We start from the raw sequence: 20,423 nt of genomic DNA, 5'->3' as shown, positions 1-20,423 counted from the left end.
ATCTAGATTGGACAGAAAGTAAGTTCAAGGAGGCAGACACACTCAAGAAGATGTTGTTTATAACAGTAGAAATGTTTACAACAACCATCAGCATGATAGTCATGTGGAAATTTCTTATCTTTGTGTAGAGAGATAGAATTACAGTCTGTGTTTGCCTTTTATTACAAATTATACATACTCACCATAGAAAGTAGAGACATGTCAAAACAAAGGCAAAAATACCACCTATAAACATCCATAGCCCATACTAAAATCAATACTGACATGTTTTTATGTCTTATTGAAGATCAATCAATAAAATTAGAAATTGTTTTATTGTATTTTAAAGGACAATAATAAAATCAAAGATGCTTTCAAATTTAAATAAATCCTGCCTCTATACCACCAATAAAGTCTGGCCTCCGTGTCACTGCTTTAATATTCTCTTTAGATGATGCATTTTCTACTTTGGTAACTTACACTGAACCTCTAAACCATCAGCTTGCCAGGAAATCGCTTCCATTGCTGAAAAACTTTATTTGTAAGAAGTCCTTTCCTGTGATGATTTTCTTCCTAATAACTATTTTCTTCCCCAAGAAGCTCAAGCCTCAGAATCCATTTCAAGTTTAAACATGACTAAATCCGGTGATTTCATCAGTCAAAATTTCTTTATCAATAATATTATCAATAAAATATCAAATACTATCATCTTTTATCAGTAATCTAAATATCCTGTGGTTCTCTTACAGCCTTGTAAAGATTGAATTGTGACAGTATTTTGATGAAAATGATGAATGTTTGAAGCATTATGTGGATGCAAAACATATTTTCTTCTCCACATTTAATATTTGAAAATGTGTAACTATTTACATCCCAGGTTCTTTTTCCAAGACCAGTTTTCTCCAGCAACTCTCAGAAATGATAACATCCAGCTCCGCTAGATCTATGCCAAGTCGTGACTGTCTCCTGTGAACGTGCTCCACAGAAGTAAACAGGTGAAGGGACTGAATAAACTTAAAATAAAGTAAGATTGTCTTGTCATTAAACTGCTACAGTGCATTACGACACATTTTTAGATGTAAGAGTTCTTATTTAAGACCAACATCTATGTCATTTATGAAGGACTTAATGAATTATACATAGCATTTCAGAAATGCCTCTGAAAAAGTATTTTTAAAGTAGCAAATGATCAAAAGGATATAGAATATATACCCACGATTTATTTCACCCTAATCAGGCAACTGATTGGGTATAAGAAACTGTCTCTTAAATCATGTGGTTTTGCTCTTCATTAGCTGGAGGAAAGAACTTGAATTATTACCTAAAACCAAGCTGAAGATTTATCTGTGACTTTAAGTTATTCATGTCTGTACTTACATTGTCTTTTCAGAGATAATGGAGAGCTATAATGAGTCCTGAAAATAAGAAACAGAAAATATAATGACCTGGCTGGTTATGCTTTATTTTAATTGGTCACTGTCTTTTTTTCAAGCAAGGTAACTAAGACAAATTATTGGTAACTTATCTGAAAATTTCATGGTTAGTTCTGAAACAATATTTAAAATGACTGTCCACAGGGTTGGACAGATGATTTTGTAAACTGTTAGCTTTCCTGTGCAAAGAAGGTAGGAATCAGAATCTGCTGGGGTTTCTTTTTAAAACTCTTTTCTTTCCTTTGATTTGAATACTTCATATGAAAAAAGGTAATCTCAAAAAGATAAGGAGGGCAGTCATCCAACTTCCTGGCTTTGTTTGCTATCTACCTTCAACAAGTCACTTTATTATTCTCTGACTCTGATTCTCCACCTGTGAAATATGAAAAATCTTACCCAGGAATCCCTTCTTTCTAGAACTACTGGACTGGTTAGAAGATATGTACTCTGCCCATTCAAAGACGTATGACAGTACCATCAGTTTTTAGCTGCCCACCTGAAGAAAGAGAATGGACTAGAGTTGTTAAGTCATAAGGACACGTCCTTTGAAGTCACTCTATAGTTAGCAGTAACCAAAACCCAAATGTGGTTTTGCTTCTCATTTCTTTTGTCAACTTCAGCTGATTTCAGGTTGATCCGTCCTGGAACTAAGACCACATTTCAGAATTCCTGGAATGCATCCAAGTAAGAAAAGAAAACAGCTAGTCTATTTGGTGATAAGAAATTTCAAAAACAAATTATCATCTCTTGTGATTTTGTAACAAAATGTGCCATAAATTGGCCGGAGACGGAGTAGCAAATAAAAGTAGGATACAAAAGAATAATAGTGGAAAAAAAAAATCTAAACAGAGCTCTCTGATTTCCGAAGCTCTAGAAGAACTGTCATTAAAATTGCCCCGGGCACGGGGGGGGGGGGCAGGGTAGATTAAGGGAAGGTCTGTTTTATAAAATGCACTGAAACTTTATTGTATTCGGAATCTTCTCTGCCAAGTAGGTGAGGTCTTGGAGGATTTTTCTTGGGCCCTTCCCCACTGAGGGGCCCAGTGCTTATCTCCATTGATGTGTAAAGATGCCAAGTTAGCACGCGTGAACCTTTATGAGGCTGCGTATGAATGATCTTCTTTGGCTACTGAATGACAGTAAGTCTCAGGCCAGGGGAGAGTGAAGACCAGAAAATAAGAAAACGGACATCGCTGTGCTCTGACAGAACACATCAAACCCGCTGAAACACAAGAGCCGGCCCCAAGTCAGTGTCCCGTGTTCTGTGGACGCCGAGAAGTCTGATCTGCATTACAACCCTCTGTATTCAATAAGTAGAAATAAGGGCAATCATGACTGAACAGAAGACAAACCCAAGCAGTGACTGTTTTGCCTTGAATTCATTCAAGATTTTATTAGCTAAACTCTCACTTGGGTTAAGAGGCTCAACTTGCTTTTAATTTTACTGGTCTCAGTGATTCACAACAAAAGGAACCTGGGGCGTGTGCGTGCCTGTGTGTGTGTGTGTGTGTGTGTGTGTGTGTGTGTGTGTGTGTGATATCACAAACAGGTTTTCTGCATTCTTCACATTACAAGCCCGTCTACAAAAGAAGGAAGAAGATCTGAAGGGAATGTGGGTTTTGCGGGTTTAGGAAATGGAGAATTTCTCTACATAAACAAGAAGGTTTGGACTGGAAGTCTGCTACAAAAAAAAAAAAAAAAAAATGTTAAGAGCTGACCACAAGGTTGTAAATCCACAGACTGCAAGGAGGCAAAGAGAAACATTGCAAGAGACTGGTGTGTGTGTGGCTGCAATGTTTGTGAGTGAGATGAGAAACAAGCGCGGAGTGAACCAGGGAAGGGGGGGAGGCTGGTGTGATTTGTTTGGTGTTCGGAGCCAATAGAAATCCCAGCCCGGGATAACATCCCCGCGCAGCGCGGCGGGCCGAGCCAGAGCGTCTCCGGGCTGCGCTCCCCCTGCAGGCCGGCCAGGCTGGGCCCGCGCCTCCGCGCCTCCGCGCCGCGCGCTTCTCCTATGGGCGTTTGCTGGCGCCCGTCTGCGGTGCCACGGAGCGCGGCCGCGGGGACCCCACGTGGAGCCCGCTGTGGACTGTACCACCCCGAGGAGCGGGAGCAGGGCAGAGCGGGGATCCGAGGAGGAGGCGGCGGCTCCATCACGTCCCTGCAGGTACGAGGCTTGTCACCACCACGCTGGCACAGAACCGGTTTCTGATCGCTGCCTTCCCGGGCGGTTCCGGGGCGAACTGACATTGTTCCCGGCTGGTCCGGGTGGGAAGGGCTCGCCGGGTTCTCCTCGGGGGGTTATACCTGCTGCCGTGTGTCCTGGGGGCCGCGAGGTCTATGCACTTACTGGATTATGCGTGGGTGGAAAGCAAGGACCTTTAAACTTGACTGTGTGTTCTTTCCAATAACGCCAGTACCTGCGTGTTGACATGGGAGCTAGATACCTCCCGCTGACTTCAGTCAATCCTGGAAATCCATAGCAAACCCGCCCCACCTGATGGTTAAAAGCAGGCTTCCAACACTTAGCACCCACCGAACAGGGCAAGGCTGTCCTTCAGGGGCGCAGCTACTGCGGACTTGGGCATGTTTTGATTTTTAAGGCGTAAGGCCACCGTGGGCGGATATCACTGGGTCACTGCTGTGGTGGAAGGCGGACAAGGGGCGAGGGACATAGACAGATTTCAACGTGACTGTAGGCGATTTTCCCTGTGGACTTTATTTTTCCCCCTTTTATGAGTTAGCAATGCATTTTCATTGTTCATCCCCAGACAAGATGGGTTTTCAAGCTCTCATACACTACTCTGTTAAAAAGTTACAGACTGGAGAACTATATAGTAAATTTGATGCTTGTAGAGAAATGTCAGTTTTTAGTTTGCTTTTGTTAAACTGGTAGAGTTCTGCCTGTTTCTGTATTTTTTTTATTCTTGAGGTGAAGGCTTTGTTAACTTTTTTTTTTTAAGAAAGAAAAGCAAATCTGTTTTCCATGGGATTTCACCATGTTCAATTCATAATTTTGAAGACAGTTATGTAATGTTTATCCCCTAATAATTACTTGTGATTAAATTAATATTGCTTAATGAGTTTGATCTTTCCCTTGGAAAAGCCAGAGGAGACTGACTAAAACTCAGTTAAAAGATTAGTCTCGCTTTGGGCAGTCCCTATGCCGTGGTATTCAATTGCTCTGAATTCCTATAAAGGGTGCTTTTTCTGCAGTGGCGACAGTGCTTGGATTGGGATTCTAGCTCCACACGAGAACTGCCCCACAGCAGGTGCAACCGAATCAAGCATAGTATCTTCATTCTAAGTAACACTGTTCTCAGTGGGTCAAACCCACACCATTCATTGGTTCACAGTCAACTTGCCATTCAATAGTACTAGATTTTTTGGAGCAATTTTGTACCTGGCCAAGGAAGATAAGGTATCACAGTGGAGGATTTATGTTGACTGTTTTTTGGGGGGCAGGTTAATATGTTCTTTTGTCATTAAAGGAAATGCAAAAAAAAAAAAAGTAAAAATAGCAACTATGTGGAATCATGAAAATGTCATTTTTTGCCTGTTCACAAGTGTGAACTATTTAGCAGAGAATTTTAAAACCTTGTCTCAAAGAAGTTCAACCTTTGCGAAGAAGAGACATGGCAAGCATAATATTATATTTAGGAGAGAGTGTTTCAATTTTATAAATGAATGTTTTTACAGCAGAAAGGAAGCTGCTTGCAATGCATTTACCTATTCAAATAAATAAAAAATCAGTTGGCCCTACTCAATTTTACTAGTAGTAATGAGGGTATTACTATGAGTTATGTATATTATGTAATATATGTATTATTATGAGTAGTTGCCAATCTTCTGTAAATATCTGAAGTATATTAGAATTCATTTCTCTCTTACCATCCAAACTCTGAAGCAATGTTGGTACTAGCTGTAAGGCTATTCACTTTGTATACACTATCAAACACAGAGGGCTTTTCAAGGGTAAATATAATTGTACATTGTGTTGTGATATCATTCTTCATTGACAGAAGTAGGTTCATCCTCTGCAAATCTTCATATTTGGTAGAGCCGTAGGGCTATATATTTGGCAAAGTTTCAATAAGGTACAGGCCTTGAAATCTTTCTAAGGCAAATAACTCTTCCTTAGCCTTCTTCTAAGGAAAAGAAATGGTAGGACCTTGAGTCTGGGGCCTGAGTTCTTACCCATGAGGCAAAGACTGGTCTTCCTGGGTCAAGGGCAGACACTGAGAGATTGCCGAAGGGCAGGCACACAGCAGATTAGGCCAGTCACATTTGTACTCCAGCATTCGTGCCAGGTTAGAGACATGATCTCAGAACTAGTGCCCTATAAGGATTTAGGTGAAGATGGAGTGAGTTATATCAACCATGAAAAGTGTGCCCCATATTGAGCTTAAGTCCCCAAAGTAGTAACAAAGACAATCTGTTCAGAGGAAAAGATGCACAACTGTAAATTACACCTATGGTGTCAACTGCTTCTTCGATTAGCTGCTTCTCTTCCTACCATATAATTCCCTTGCCTTTGTGACTAGGACAATTCATTTCAATCAGGCTAAGATAAAGTCTTCAGATCCTTGGTCTCAGCAATGAGGCACAACTTCAGCATAACTCCTGTCGCCACCGTTTCTAGAAGGGAAGATATCTTTGGTTGGTCAGCACATTGTTAAGACCCAGCCCTTGGTGGAGCACTGGTCTGTACAGATGTTTCCTGGAACCATGGGGACTTTATAGAAGGTGGGCGAACAGAGATCTGAAGTGGGATGGTATTATGATGGATGAGTATCCATAAATCCTGGAGCCAAAAGAGTAATGAATTGACTCGCTCAAATTAGCTTCAATTGCAAACTTTTGTTGAGAGGGCCCAGGATGTTTTAAATACGTTCCTCTGTGTTCACAGGTACATCGCACAGAGGTGTGGGATTAAAATAAATGCCTTTGCTGTGAAGTCACGCTCCTGCACATTTAGGCCAGCAGAGGGCAGCATGCAGACTCTGAAAAAGTGATGCCTTCTTGACCATGAGGCCACTCCAATCTTCAAAGGACTCACCCTGTGTGCAACCTTCTTCCTGTGCAAAGCAGAGTCTAGGGTCTTAAAAAGGGATGCACTATCCAGAAGGATTTATCTCTAGGGTTTTTTTTTCCTGGCAAAATAAGGAAAACAGTAGCCTTTTAAAATACTGATGAAATCTATCCCCCCCCCCCTGCTTTTAAAATGAGCTTCACTGAATCTATCCAAGCAGTCTTCATCTTTGTTAGGAGATGGATGAGAGAAAGGGAAACAGAATACAGGGAAAAGAAGCGAAGAACTAATGGGATTTCTTGGTTGGTTCTCCAGGGGAAATGTTTATGCTCTACTTTGGCAGTAACATTGCCTTTAAGCATGTCTCAAATGCAAGTTTACGGACACAAGAATACATTTTATTTACTCACAATTATGCCTTCAGAATCCTAGCAAACTGGATTTCAAAAGAGCAGGACTAACATAGCTTCTCCTTGTGGTATCTGGAGTCTGAGATGTGCTAAAAAATAAGAATAACAGATCTAACTGTAGGAGCTCATAGATGAGCAAACCTAACCCATCCTAAATCCAGTCCACCTCTCTTATAACTCATGACTAACAGGCTTTTTGTAACATTGTTACCTTCAGAAATGAGTACCTTCTGAAGCACAAACTATAGTGTTCACAGAAATCCTCACAGTGGCAGTGATCACTTCTGAGAGGGTCATCCTCCTTTTCCAGGGTTAGAGATGCTCACTTCAGGAGCTCGCTGGTCCCTGCTGTCTTTATTTCCACAGCCTCACTTCACACCTTTGAGTGTGAGGGCCCTTGGGGAATACTCGGAGCTGGGTTCTGGAATCCACATCAGAGAGACCCAGAGCAACAGCTTTCTTGGTGGAGGGGGAACTGAGCTTACATCCAAGACAAGAGAAGGCAAAAGGACATTGGATTGCAAGTGGTCACTGAGGGGAGAAGCGGACCCAAAAGACAGCGTCAAGAAAGAGTCCTTCTGAGGCTTATGGGATAGTGGATTCCAGAACTCTCAGGGAGCTGCCCCAAGGGTCAGCAGCTTGTCTGCACGAATGAGGCCTTGACAGCTCTGATCTCTACTTTCTCTACTGCTACTGGACTCTGCTGGGAGGTGTACTGTCCTTGAATCAAAGAAAAGGTTTTTTTCCCCCAGGACAAAGTCAAGATTCTTTGGTGTCTGGCAGGAAAGGGAGGCCAGTGTGTCCTCCTTATTTTTAGCCAGATTAGCCTCCTCTGCCCTCCCTTTACTATCTAGAACTGTGCAGGCCCCAGTGCTGGGAAAGATGGGGTGAATGTGAGCGATTCACCCAAGGTCACATAGAACCAGCATGTGCTGTCATTGCCAGATTTTAGCAAGTAAGAGAGAAATAAGTCTTAGAGGCTGGGGCGGGGGGAGTTTATACAATGTGTCACCTAAAGTATAAGACCGTGCATCTCCATTGCCAGTTTTCAGTTTTTAGTGTACTTCTCAACTCTTTTCCCATAATCAGAGAAACTGCAGGTTCTAGCTCCTTTATTTTTTTAAGATTACTTTCCAATTAAAAAAATCTTCTATGTGAAGGAGAAACCCCTTGGAAGGTATGTCACTGATGGAGAATAAAGCAGGGTAATTAGATCATCGTGTTCTGGTGGCTACAATAATCTTCAGAAGAATATAAATCTAAGGGCGTGTTTCACTCAGAAGCCATTTCTGAATTATGAAGGCAAGAGCATTAGAAACAAAGCAAATAAATGACTTCTGGAAAAGTTCTCTTGATGGGGAGTTTAAGAGGACATGAGGCTAAGAACACAAACATTCTCAAAAATGACTTTCATGATATGGATTCGTAAGAGTTCCAAACTAAAATTCTCCTACAACTTATTTAAACAATGAAACAAGGAGAGGAAGGCAGTGTGCTGCACCGGGGAATGCTTGGCTAGCTCAGGAGAAACGCTTAGTTGGCTTTGTCTAGTAAAAACATTGTCTGCATTAAAAATATTATTCAATCTGGCTGTACAGCTGGGGCTGCAAGGGCCGAGAGGAAGCTAATCTTATCATCCGTGGAACACTAGCTGTGGCTCTCTGCTTGAATGCAATTATAACGTGAACACTGGTTAATGTGCTATATTTTCTAATTATAATAGCCACATTTTGAGAAAGATAATAGATGTTGAGACATAGTATGTTGAGTTAATAAAACTCCAGCAGCTCTATAATGAGATTTCTCTACCAACTGCCTTTATTAGTAATCTAAATTTTATCAAATTTTTAAGTGATCCTAAAACTATCTTATCTTAAAACTATCTTATCAATCATTTGAAAAATTAAGGTTCATCTAGCAGTTGTTGGATGCATTCCACCTACCAAGTTATAGTAGACTCATTTTTTATTATTATTTGTTTCAGTCTTCACCACACCCCTGCATGTTTTGTTCTGGGACTTCGTTATAACCATAATGTTACATAGCTGAGAATATAACCTTTCAATCATACAAGTATACATTTAACATTAATATTATTGAGCCTCTTTTTGTGTACTAATAATAAACATTGTGGTTATTAGTAACATAATATATAAAAATGTATTTATAATCACTCTTGCATTTAATTCTAGTATAATGCAATCATTCACATATGCACAGATAATAACTATTTAGTAACCCATCACACAATGATGAAAATTATGTATGTGATTTCAATCCTGATTGACTGAATGTTGTTTGGTTTAGATTCATATTCTGAGGAGTATTTATACCAGACCAGTTGCTTTTGTCTATATGATAGACTACAGACACATACAAAGTACCCTCACGCCTTCTACCTGAGTACAAAGTAAGTCTGCGTAGGTTCATACTGCTGATGTCTGTGAGCCATATCCCCCATCTGAAGAGACCACCCCTAACCGATCCTTATGAAAATTTTCAAGCAATCTAGAAATGTGGAGGTTCAGCATACATTCTCAAGTCTTCAACCCCAAAAATCACATGGAAAATACACTTAAGGTACCTCATGTCTGTCACCTCAGATGCAAAAACTTTAGAGGAAGCAGAGTAGAAACATTGCTTTGTTTCAGAGACTTAAACACCCCTAAGATATTTTTTTATCTGGAAAAGAGTTACCTGATTATTATAGAAAATTCTGAACCTAAGAAGCTCAGGACCTGTTTCCGTATCTCTCACCTTTCTGGTGCCTCACCCTCTGCCCAGATCTCTCTTTACAATGGGAAGGTGGGGAAGGGTCACCGTGGGGAAGGGTCATTCCATCCCTAAACATCAGTTCTGCGCCCTTCGAGAGTGAAAACAGGTGACTCAAGGACAACGGTTTGCTAAATGTTTATAGAGATTATCTAATCTTTACCAAAATCCTCACATCGTTATTATCTGTTTTACATATGTGCTTACTAAGGTTTAGAGTTTTCAAAAGGTCACACAGCCAGGTATGTTGCAGAAGTGGGTTTCTTTTCTTCTTCCTTCCTTCCTTGCTCTAGCTCTTTATTTCCTATTATCTATGTTTTGTTTTACCCACTATAATTTGGATTTCAAATGTAAGAGAAGGCATGTAATATTTAAGCTCATGTGTCTGATTTATTTAATTTAACATTATGGTCTCAAGGTCCATTTTCCTACAATTGACCCAAGTTTTTCTTTATGGCAGAGTAATTATTACTCCATTGTGTGTAAGTATTACATTTTCTTTATTCACTCATCTGTTGATGGACAAATAGTCTGCTTCCAAAAGCTAGCTAATAGGATTTATGCTTGAATAAGGTGGATATGCATGTATCACTGTAATAAGATGACTTTAATTATTTTGAGAAGATACCCGTAAGGATAAGAGCTGGGTCAGATGAAATTTATCTTTTGAGGAAACTTCATACTGATTTCTATAGAGGTTTTACTAGTTTACATTCCCACCAATGTAGAGGAGTCTCACTAACATTTGTTATTATTGGATTTTTAAGGATGACCATTCTTTCTGGAGTAAGATGGAATCTTGGTATTGTTTTAATTTGCATTTCTGTAATGGGTGATTGTGAGCATTTCTTCATGTAGTTGTTAGTCATTCGTATTTCTCATTCTGTGACGTGTCTTTATTTCACTTGATTGGAAGATATCTTGTTCTTTATGTATTCTAGACACTAGTCCTCTGAGGAATCAGAAGTGAGTTTCAAACTTAGCTATTCTATCCCTTCTATAATGTTGTGATTTCATTCACCTATTTATTTATTAAGAAAATATTGTACAATGTGCAAAGTACTGTGCAATATGACACAGTATTGTGTCACATGGTGAAGAAGACAGATACAGCCATCTTAAAGCGCTAGCCAAAGACACCAACAGAGGCCTAATAATTACCAAGGTGTTTGAAATCTATATTACTATTTTTGCCCTACTATCTAAGCTAATTCGACATCCTCAGTCTGCTCATAGCAATGGCCAAAATCTTTTCTTTACATCATTTCACAAACTTTCCTCCATCAGTTTGGTGTGGTTTTACTCTTCCTTATCTAATTATGTTTACATCTTTCACTGGATTTCAAACTTTCCCTTAAGGACAGACTGTTTCATGGTCATAGTTTTACTGCTCAGCACAGAATTAGTAGCTAATGACCTTTATCTGATCCAAACCTGCTGATACCCAGCTATACATAGTTTAAAGCTAAAATTGGAGACTGTTATTATCTGATGGAAGGCATGGTCTTTGACAAGCTTTAAACACAGACACACACACACACACACACACACGCACACGCACACATACACACACTCACCTTTATCAGAGGCTAACCAAATGATGAACTCAATCATTTATCTTGAGAATTTTTTTCTTTATGTCTTGTATTACTTATCTTTATGTCATACCTCCTTCACTGTTTTAAATGGTTGTTAGAAAGTCAATTTATTAAAATCATTTCACTTTTAGAGGTCATATTGTTTAAGCTTTAAAATAATCAATTGTGTTGACAGATTTTTTTTCCCAAAGGAAAGAAAGCATATTCATTGTTAGAGAATGCCAAAGTGTCTTTGCAAGTTCATTTTTCTTTCCTGGGAGATTATGTGAGCTGGTCACAACAATCTGGAATGGATGCTGACTTTCTGGGATCACTGAAAATTAACAAATTCCTGCTCATGCAGAGGAAAAAGATAAGTTATTTGAGAAGCAGGAGAGTCTAACAGGACTCTAGGTGGTTTTCAGAAAGCAGATTCTGTAAGAATCTCTCTAAAAAGCGTTATTTTGAAGGTAGGGACTATGAGAATTCAGGAGAATCTGTGAACTTAGATGGGGGGGGGGGAATTGCATGTCACAGGTTCTACCAACCTGTTACTGAAGTGTCACTTTTCTTGTTTTTGTAAATGAAACAAACTACAGTAGTACTACCAGACTGTGGCCTTATTACCAACAGAAACCACAGCTATGTTTGTATCACACTCCAGTTTACACAGATATTTCAAAATATCACTTACACTTATTACTACTTTGAAATTACAGTAGTTATTTTGTTTCTATGTATTATTATTTAGTACCTTAAAAACCCACATAATTCTACATCATGCCTTTTTATATATATGTGAAAAATTCTTATTCTTAAATACATATGAACATATATATCTTTGTAATATGATATGCTATCTAATTTTTCTTTTCAAAAACATTATTTTGAGGGTTGATGAATTAGCTCAGTGAGAGAGCCAATGTTAGCATCTGCAAGCCCTGGGAACAACACAATAAAACAAAACAAACAAAAATATTATTTAAGAAATCCACAGTTTTCTCCACACTCAGGAGGGGTCCATCCATGAGATAATGTAAAAAGCTTCACTCAGCAGGGCAGTAAATTTGGTCTGTTAGATGGCAACCCTTATGAAACCTGAAGTTGCCCCAAATGGAATGGGTTACCATGTAAGTCAATAAAGTTTATGCTAAAGAATCAGATGACTGGGACGTGGTTGAAGATATTCATCCATCTGTTATAAAGTGGAGCCCTTACTATCCAACACTGAGGCTCTCTCGGGTTATAACAAGAAGAAAAAGAGCTTACATTTGCATTGCTTTGAGATGCATGGCTTCATAAGGATGGAAGAAACCCTCAGGGCATACTTCATGTCATGCATTTCTGTATTTGTAACTGGTTGGTCTCAGATATTAGTCTTCCTTGTTGAATAGGTGAATCAGATGGCTGAAGGCCACAGTGGATCAGATAGCTTGAAAAGTCAGAGCCTGCCTGCATGGTATTCCATTCATAGCTTCCTGCTGTATTGGGATTCTCTTTTTATTCTCTTTTCTTCTCCTTTGTGCTGTGAGGTCCTTAATGTTTGGTGAATAAATAAATGAATGAGTTGTGGAGGTCATCATTATTAGAAAACCCATGGATTTATACATTTTTAAACAAATTAAGGCAGAAAGATGTGAAGAGGAGAGCATTAATCCTATGCCACAATGTTACATTCTAGCCTACTAAGTACATAGATAAAAACCTCAGAAAATAATCCTGATGATGATAAAACAAGCTGCCTCTCTACCACTCAACTCACTGGAAGTATTGACAGCAAATAGCTTTCAGAATTTCTAGAGTCTTGGCAGGATCTTAAGACTTCTAGGTAGGCAAAGTGTTTTACTTGTTCTGAGGTGGAAAGAGCATACCTTTACTAAAGGCTGCTAAGAAGTTCCCACAAATGTCTCCTTCGTTCTGCCCTCATCATGGAACTTGTTGTGAAAGATACTGGTTGTGCTAGAAGGTAGAGTGAAGTAAGAGGTTAAGAGAGGACTTAAGATCACATCCTATTAGCATAGGTATTTTAATACATTTTATTACATTTTTACAGTGTCTTTGAGGAGTAAGTTCTACTGTCCACGTTTCACCAACAAACTGAGACTGACTGTGGTCCAGGAAAATTTCCAACTTCACACAGCCATTAACTGGTTTAAAGCTCATGAGACAAGCAAGACAGATATGTAAACAACAAGAACGCAAGGGAAACACTGGCTAATGCTGGTAAAAATGTGGACAATTAAGATGCTTTGAGTGTTGGAGGAGGAAAATGTTCCTCTAGGGAGGATCCCAGCATGCTTCTGGAGGGCCTGCCTGGGCAATCACAATATGCCAGTTTTCATGATTCCCTTCCTGGCTTCTTCATTCCTTGGCAATTTTTATGTCTCTGATGTCTTCTTAACTCCAAGAGTGTTAAAAGTCTAAAGAAATAACTTATTTAATATTCTTATTTTACTGATGTAAAAGTGATAGTACCAAGAGCTGCATGTGTTTCAAGGCTGAAAACTAGTTTGTTGAACTAGCCTGAGAACTAGCTTTCCTAATCCTCCTTGAGTCTTCCTGCTGTGCCATGCTCCTTTAAATCATCTGCCCTGAGGCTGAGCCTAAATCCAAAGTACATAAACTGTTGCAAGACTGATTTCACAAAGGTCCAAGGTGCAGGCTACTGAATATGGGGGAGAAATCTTTTCTCTTTGAGAAAACAGACCAATTTCATGTAAATGCAGCAAAGTTTGTTGCTGTTTAATTTGAATGCTGTTTCCTATTGTTCACTGCAATGCCAAATTATTCCAGAGCTTAGATAATTGTGACTGAGGTCCTAGTCACTTCTAGATGGCCAACGTGATCTAGTTTATGTTACTGATAAAGTAGCAGTTGTAGCCTTTGGCTCTCCTTCTATGGTCTCCAACTATTGTGGTGTATTTGGACTTACCTATGTAATAGCAATGACTCCTCTTCTGTTTGGAACAAGAGGTTGGTATGGAGTTATGATGGATCATTGCTGTGATACATGTGCTCAGATTTTTCCCTACTCCTAAACTGGTGTCTCTTCCAATCCAAATGCCCCATTTGGAGTGGTTCATTTGATCATGCTTTGAATTCCTTAACTAGCAAATGCAAACTCTGGAAAAGATTCAGGGATAGAAATGACTCTGTATCAGAACACATCCAGAGATTTTCCTCTCCATTTGTCACAGGAAGGTCATTCATTCCTTGGAAACATTCTGCCCCTAGCTAGTTGATGTTGGTCTAGTTCTCCTTCTGAATACTCTTTTCTCTTTTATTTCTAAATTACATAACCAGCTATTTTACTTAACACAGACTCCCTAATAAATTATAGATATAACCTTCAACTTCTCTCTATTGGATGGATAGAAGGAGGGATGCTTAGTTGGAGGGATGGATGGATAGATGGAGTGAAAGATGGATGGGTGGAGGCATGGATGAATGGATGACAATATCTTCACAAATGGTGTCCTGAGAGGACTATGATAGTCAGTAGCCAGATGGACTATTCACTACAGAGCAAGTATTATTGCTTACAGAGATAAGCAGACATTTGCCTCCAGAGAAGAAAGCATCAGGGAGCAGGGCATACATCCAGCAAAGAGTATCCATGGCAGAAAACCTCTATTCCATGGGAACTTCCTTTTTACTTGCCAGCCTAGTCCAGTTGAGTTTATGTGTCCCTGACCTCAAGAAATTGGACAGTGGGAAGTAAAAACAACTTCTAATGGCAAGTTCTTTTTATCCAAATGTATAGCAAAAATTCTAAACTCTATTCTTGGAGTTGGATGAGAGAGCACTACTGATGATTGATGTCTGAATAGGTACCATAGGTATATGGATTTATAGAGAGGGAAGAAAATAATCCTCAGTTGTAAAAACAACTTTAGTCTTCATAAGAGTGGTATGTACCCACAGGTGGTTTTGCTCTAAATGATTGTTCTTGGACTAATAGAAAATTTCCCTTTATAAGGACTGTAAATTTTTCCAGATTATCAGTGTAGCATGCAAAGTGCCACAATTTTAGAAATTTAAAAGATCAAAGGCCCAGAGCCTTTTGGGGTATTTAGATTCACCGCAGATTACAATAGTTTGGCTACCAGAAGTCCCTTTTCATGACAACACAGAAAAGTACTTCCCTTATCTCCAAACTGCACTGTGAAAATTAATACACATTCTTAATTCTTGCATTAGATATTCCTGTTGTTTATTGATGGCAGTAAAACTCAGATTGTATTAATATGATTGAAACATTGGCTGACCGAAGCTTAAGCTGTATAGCTAGCTAACTGACTTTTGGTTGTAAATGATATCCAGAACTATCAAGTATGTTGTATGACACAGACTGAGTAATAGCTAAAGAAGAGTAAAGTTTTTTTTTCCATCTATGTAATTCCCTTGGTGGCTGGCACAGGGTAATTGTCTAGGAAATATTTTGAGGAACAATACACACACAATGATAAACTTAAAGCTTATAGATTTGAAAATAAGTATCTTTAATTATTTAAATATAACGAAGTAGGAGGTGATGCCCATGTATTTGTCATCGGCTTAGAACACATTTCCTATTTTGTCAGTTCTGGTTTCTTTATGTTCGACAAATATTCACAGACTTTCTACAGTGATCCTGCTACTGGGAATATTAAAAAAAAAAAAAGGTAGGGCTGGGGATTTAGCTCAGTGGCATAAGTGCCAGCAAGCACGAGGTTGTGAGTTCAATTCCCAGTACAGAAAAAAAAAAAAAAGGTATACCCCCTTCCTTCCAACAGTTTCCAGACCAGTAGGAGAAATATACATATCAACAAACAACAGCAAGACTGACTAGCAAGATCCACCTCTGAGCAAATGAGTGGAGAGCAGAATGAAATTAGGCATTGGAGTCACTCATTTAGTCTAGCAGGGACTGTGACACACAGGCCGTGCTTGTTTCCTTAGAAGTTTACAGCTCTCACACATCATCTCTTCAGCAGGTGAGTGTTTTGGTAGCTGTGATGGAACAGCAGTTCTGCTGTGCTGTTTTCTCCCTATTCTTTGAAATATCAGTCAAGGCGTACAGCAGGTGGCAGCTGAAAGGTCCTTCTCATTTGTTTGCCTGTGGCTCAGGAGTTGCCTTTGGCACTACACCCCGCAAGCTTTGGCTTCTGTGTTTTGTTGCCCACCAGACACACTGGATTTTCCTGAAGGATTGTAACCACAGTCGTAAAACAAAGACTTTTGGAATCCAGGAAAGTCACATTCAGGTGTTGTTCTTTGGAAAAACAGAATCTGGGGCAGGGAATGTGCCACAGTAGAGCAATAACACTCTTTGTTTCTGGTTTTATATCTGGCATTGGCTAGATTGTAAGGTCACAAGGAGGAATGGCGGAATAGGCTTGTAGTTTCCAGCCTTTATTTACTTGTGCACCAGCCAGAATGCAGGATGGAGAAAGTGACAACCAAAAGGTCAGGTCTTTGTCTTTTTGTTTTTCTCTCCTCCAAATATGCACAAGGAGATAACCAAATGTTTGTTTTCCAATCGGAGCATAAGTTTGGGTATGTCTACGTGACTAGCGACAACTGAATTGAAATCCTATTTCATAACAGGGACTTACCTGAGTGCTTTCAACTGTGCTCAGCAGCCTGCGATAGCATTAAAGATAGGTAATCACCTTGCTTTATTGGGCAAGTGACCATTGGTAAGTGGCAAATGAGACAATAAAAGTTAAGTTATGCTTCTATGGTTTTGCATTTTCCATTGGGGGAAAAATATGTCTCAAACATTAAGTTTTCCCCACATGACAAATATTATGTGAAGTAATTTACACTCAGGAGCCTACTTTGTATTCTAATTAAAAGCTACCTATCTGCCAAATGAATTCAGAAATGTCGCTGCTACAATAGTAACAATGACAACAAAAGCAACGCCTAGCATCAAGTCAGAGGGGGGAAAAACAACCTAATAATAACTGTAGTCATAGCTTCCAAAACACATTTGGTGTTTATGACACCAAGAACTGTGGTAAATCTTTTAAGTGTATGCAAACCTTAGCAACAATCCTGTGAGCAAAGCATGATTATCCCTGTGCTTCAGAAGACAAGGTGTCAAGTTATTTCAACTTAAGCAAAAGGAAGTCCTTTGTCTGTCTGCCACCAAAGCTCTTACTCCTCCTCAGGCTACCCTGTGGCCTGGGAAAGCTCTTTTGCTTTTTTTTTTTTTTTTTTTTTTTTTTTGTCTTTTTCCTTTTTATCAGTACGGGGGATCGAACTCATGACTGCCTGCTTGCAAGGCAGGTGCTTATGCTGATGAGCTAAATATCCAGCCCCTGTTCATTTGCTTTTGTTTTGTGTTTGAGACAGGGTCTCAATATGTAGTCCAGGCTGACCTTGAACTCAGAGCAATCCTCCAACCTCAGTCTTCTAAGTGCTGGGATTACAGTTGTACACCACTATGCTCAGCTCAATGGGTGTTTTACAAACACGGTCTCATTTAATTCTCAAAGTAGTCCTGAGAGTTGGGTGTTATTACCCCCTTCATACAAGTGAAAACCCAAAGTCACACTGCCAATAGCTAGGAGTCTGAATTCAGACTTGATTCGGCCTGACTCCAAAGCGTATGCTTTCCGTCTACACCATGGGCCACTTCCAGATGATTCCAGGATGTTATACTCATTCCCAGATTACCTAAAATCCCTTCTTAGGAAATAACACCTTAATTCTTAGTGGGTTTTCTGGTGCCTGAAATTCCCATTCTGGTCCCTGAAATTCGCTTTATAGGGAATAACACCTTCATTCCATAATTTGGAACATGACCTGAAAAGAACACACTGCTGGAATATTTGAACACTGACCCAAAGAACTTTGGATTGCCAAGATCTGCAGAGGGGGAAGTGGGTACCAGGGAAAGTGTGCACAGAGATCAGAAAGGGCACTGCCTTAGGAAAGAAAGGGACTTAAAAAAAGGAGGCTGGAGGTGGTGACATCGACTTCACCTTGGTTAGGGACTAGCTCAGTGCATATTAAAATCTTGTATGCATGTGGATAGATACATATATTATGCCATATAAACATTATTGATATATAATGTATTATATTAAATTTAATCTCATATATATATGGTTATGCCATATATATGCAATATATACTATATATTCAGAATATATATATTATTCAGAATCTAAAGGAATTTTACTGTAGAGTTCTCTGAAGTTATGATTATGGCAAAGAATATATACAATATTTGTTTTTTTCCTTCGGTTCTTTCTCTAATACCTCGGTTTGGATTTATTGCTAAATTCTCAACTCTGCTGTCATCTAGGATTATCCCAGCACTGATTCTATATAGGAGGCAGTTTCCCATTCAATTCTCCTATCCTTTCAGATTCATATACAATATGAATCTAGTTTATTTCACCCCTAGTTTATTTCTAAGAAAAAAAGAGAGACTGAAGAATGACCCAATTTCCATAGTTGCATTCCTTTATCAGCTCTATTGATTAGAATACTTTCTCTGGACAAAGGCCTTCAATTCTGGGCAGAAATCAGCTGCTTCAGCAATGCCTGCTGATGTGGTGTGTGCATGGCCTCGTGAGGAGTTTAATTTCTGGGAATCAAGCTGATGAAACTCCCCCCAAAACCCTGGTGACCATACATTCATCATCCAAACTAGACTGCTTTTTAGAGAATGAAAGAGAGTGCTATTTATAACCACATTGGAGGGCGGGCAGTGGCTAGGCCACCGCAGGGCAAACAAGGACACAGAACAAGGGACAAGTCTGGTCACTACAGTAACTTCTGGTCATTCAGGTAACAGTCTTTATCAAATCACATCTGTCATTTAACAGACATCAAAAACAATTGAATCTATTCATTTATAAGCACTGAGAACCCACGGAGCGCCAGGATGAGGCTGGACTCTATCAAGATTCCCAAGGAAGCTCACCATCTAGTGCAAAAGGACATGTGGGTGACACTAGTTTTAACCACACTTGTTGAGAACTTTCTGATAATTGGCACACATTTTGCTAGCTGATTTTTGTTCGCTCCTCACCAAATCCCCCAATTACACTAGTAGTGTAATTGTGCTGGGTTTTCAAATCAGACTACCTGAGACACAGCTAGGTGAACTTGTCCTGGGTTCAAGTACCAAAGCTTGGGCTCACAGCACCACACTTTACTGCTTCCAGGGAGAGGAGACCAAGATCTATGCCTGGAGGAGATTGGAGCCAAGGGACAATGGGCCACAAAGAACTCCTATACCCTTCCCATGCATGGGGAGCCCCAAAGGAAAGAAGCTCTCAAAGAAGGTGAAAATTCAGAACCCAGAATTTCCTCAGGGAACCAAGAAGCAGGCAGACGCATGACAGGCAAGTGCCAAGCCTTATAGCGTGGCACATGGGCCAGGAAAGCAAATTTTGCCCCTACAGTCCCAATACGTAAGGGTCAGCAATGCAGCCTGTGTGTTGAAGCCTGCCTCACTTTACAGTGGAGACCAGGAGAGGGCCCAAAGTTGTTAACATTTTTGAGGCACACAAATAAATGGTCATATGCAGAGTTATGCTGTTCTTAGGAAGCAGTTTGTATCACATTTCAGAGTTATTATAATTTTCCCACATTAAGCATCCAATCAAGGAATACATCAAGAAAGGCATCAGCAAAGCCTATTTGTCAGATAAAACCATATACTGGAATTCTACCTCGTTGAACTCTGAAGATAACTAAAAAGCATAATTTTGATTATTAAATTTAAATAGTTTTGCTGCAAATATTTTTAAAAGGTAGGGGAATAAATCCACCAAATACCCCAAACTGTTATTATGATATCTTCATGGTGTTCAGTGGCACAATAAAAAAATTATAAGACAATTTCTTAAAGTGTGAACCAAGATGCAAAAGTATAATCTCACAGTTCTGATTACAGTTCACTTTAGAAATCATGGGATTTTAATTATATTTAATTAATAATATTTCATTCATCCTCCAGCTGAGATATACTTCTCAAATCAAGCCTCCCTAACTTTATACATTATACTGTATAAGTAATTTATGCATTATTTCAAGACATTTTTGATCCCAATGTTAAAAAGTCATGCCTCTCAGCTCTAGCCTCAGCCTTTCAAATTCCTTCAGTTGTAGCCTAAGCGGAGGCTCCTATCACTGGCTTTTATATTGTTGGAATTAGACTGTAAAATTTTATAGCCAATTGAAGAACTATGACCTGAAAACCATATTCAAGCAT

General features: G+C 39.4%; 1 protein-coding gene across 1 annotated transcript in view; it reads left to right on the top strand.

Moving 5' to 3' along the window:
* The first annotated feature begins 3,443 nt into the window (after window positions 1–3,443).
* Grem2 (gremlin 2, DAN family BMP antagonist) overlaps window positions 3,444–20,423 on the top strand; it is a 94,926-nt gene continuing 77,946 nt past the window's right edge. Inside the window, exon 1 of the mRNA XM_013158091.3 lies at window positions 3,444–3,579. The gene's annotated coding sequence lies outside the window, so the exon portion shown is untranslated. The remainder of the gene's footprint in view (window positions 3,580–20,423) is intronic.

The sequence above is a fragment of the Cavia porcellus genome, unplaced genomic scaffold (genome assembly GCF_034190915.1).
Source record: "Cavia porcellus strain 051 isolate PalLab524CR breed Dunkin Hartley unplaced genomic scaffold, mCavPor4.1 scaffold_29, whole genome shotgun sequence".
Lineage (NCBI taxonomy): Eukaryota > Metazoa > Chordata > Mammalia > Rodentia > Caviidae > Cavia > Cavia porcellus.
The sequence above is the reverse complement of the archived record's forward strand: the minus strand, read 5'-3'. Positions and strand labels throughout refer to the sequence as shown.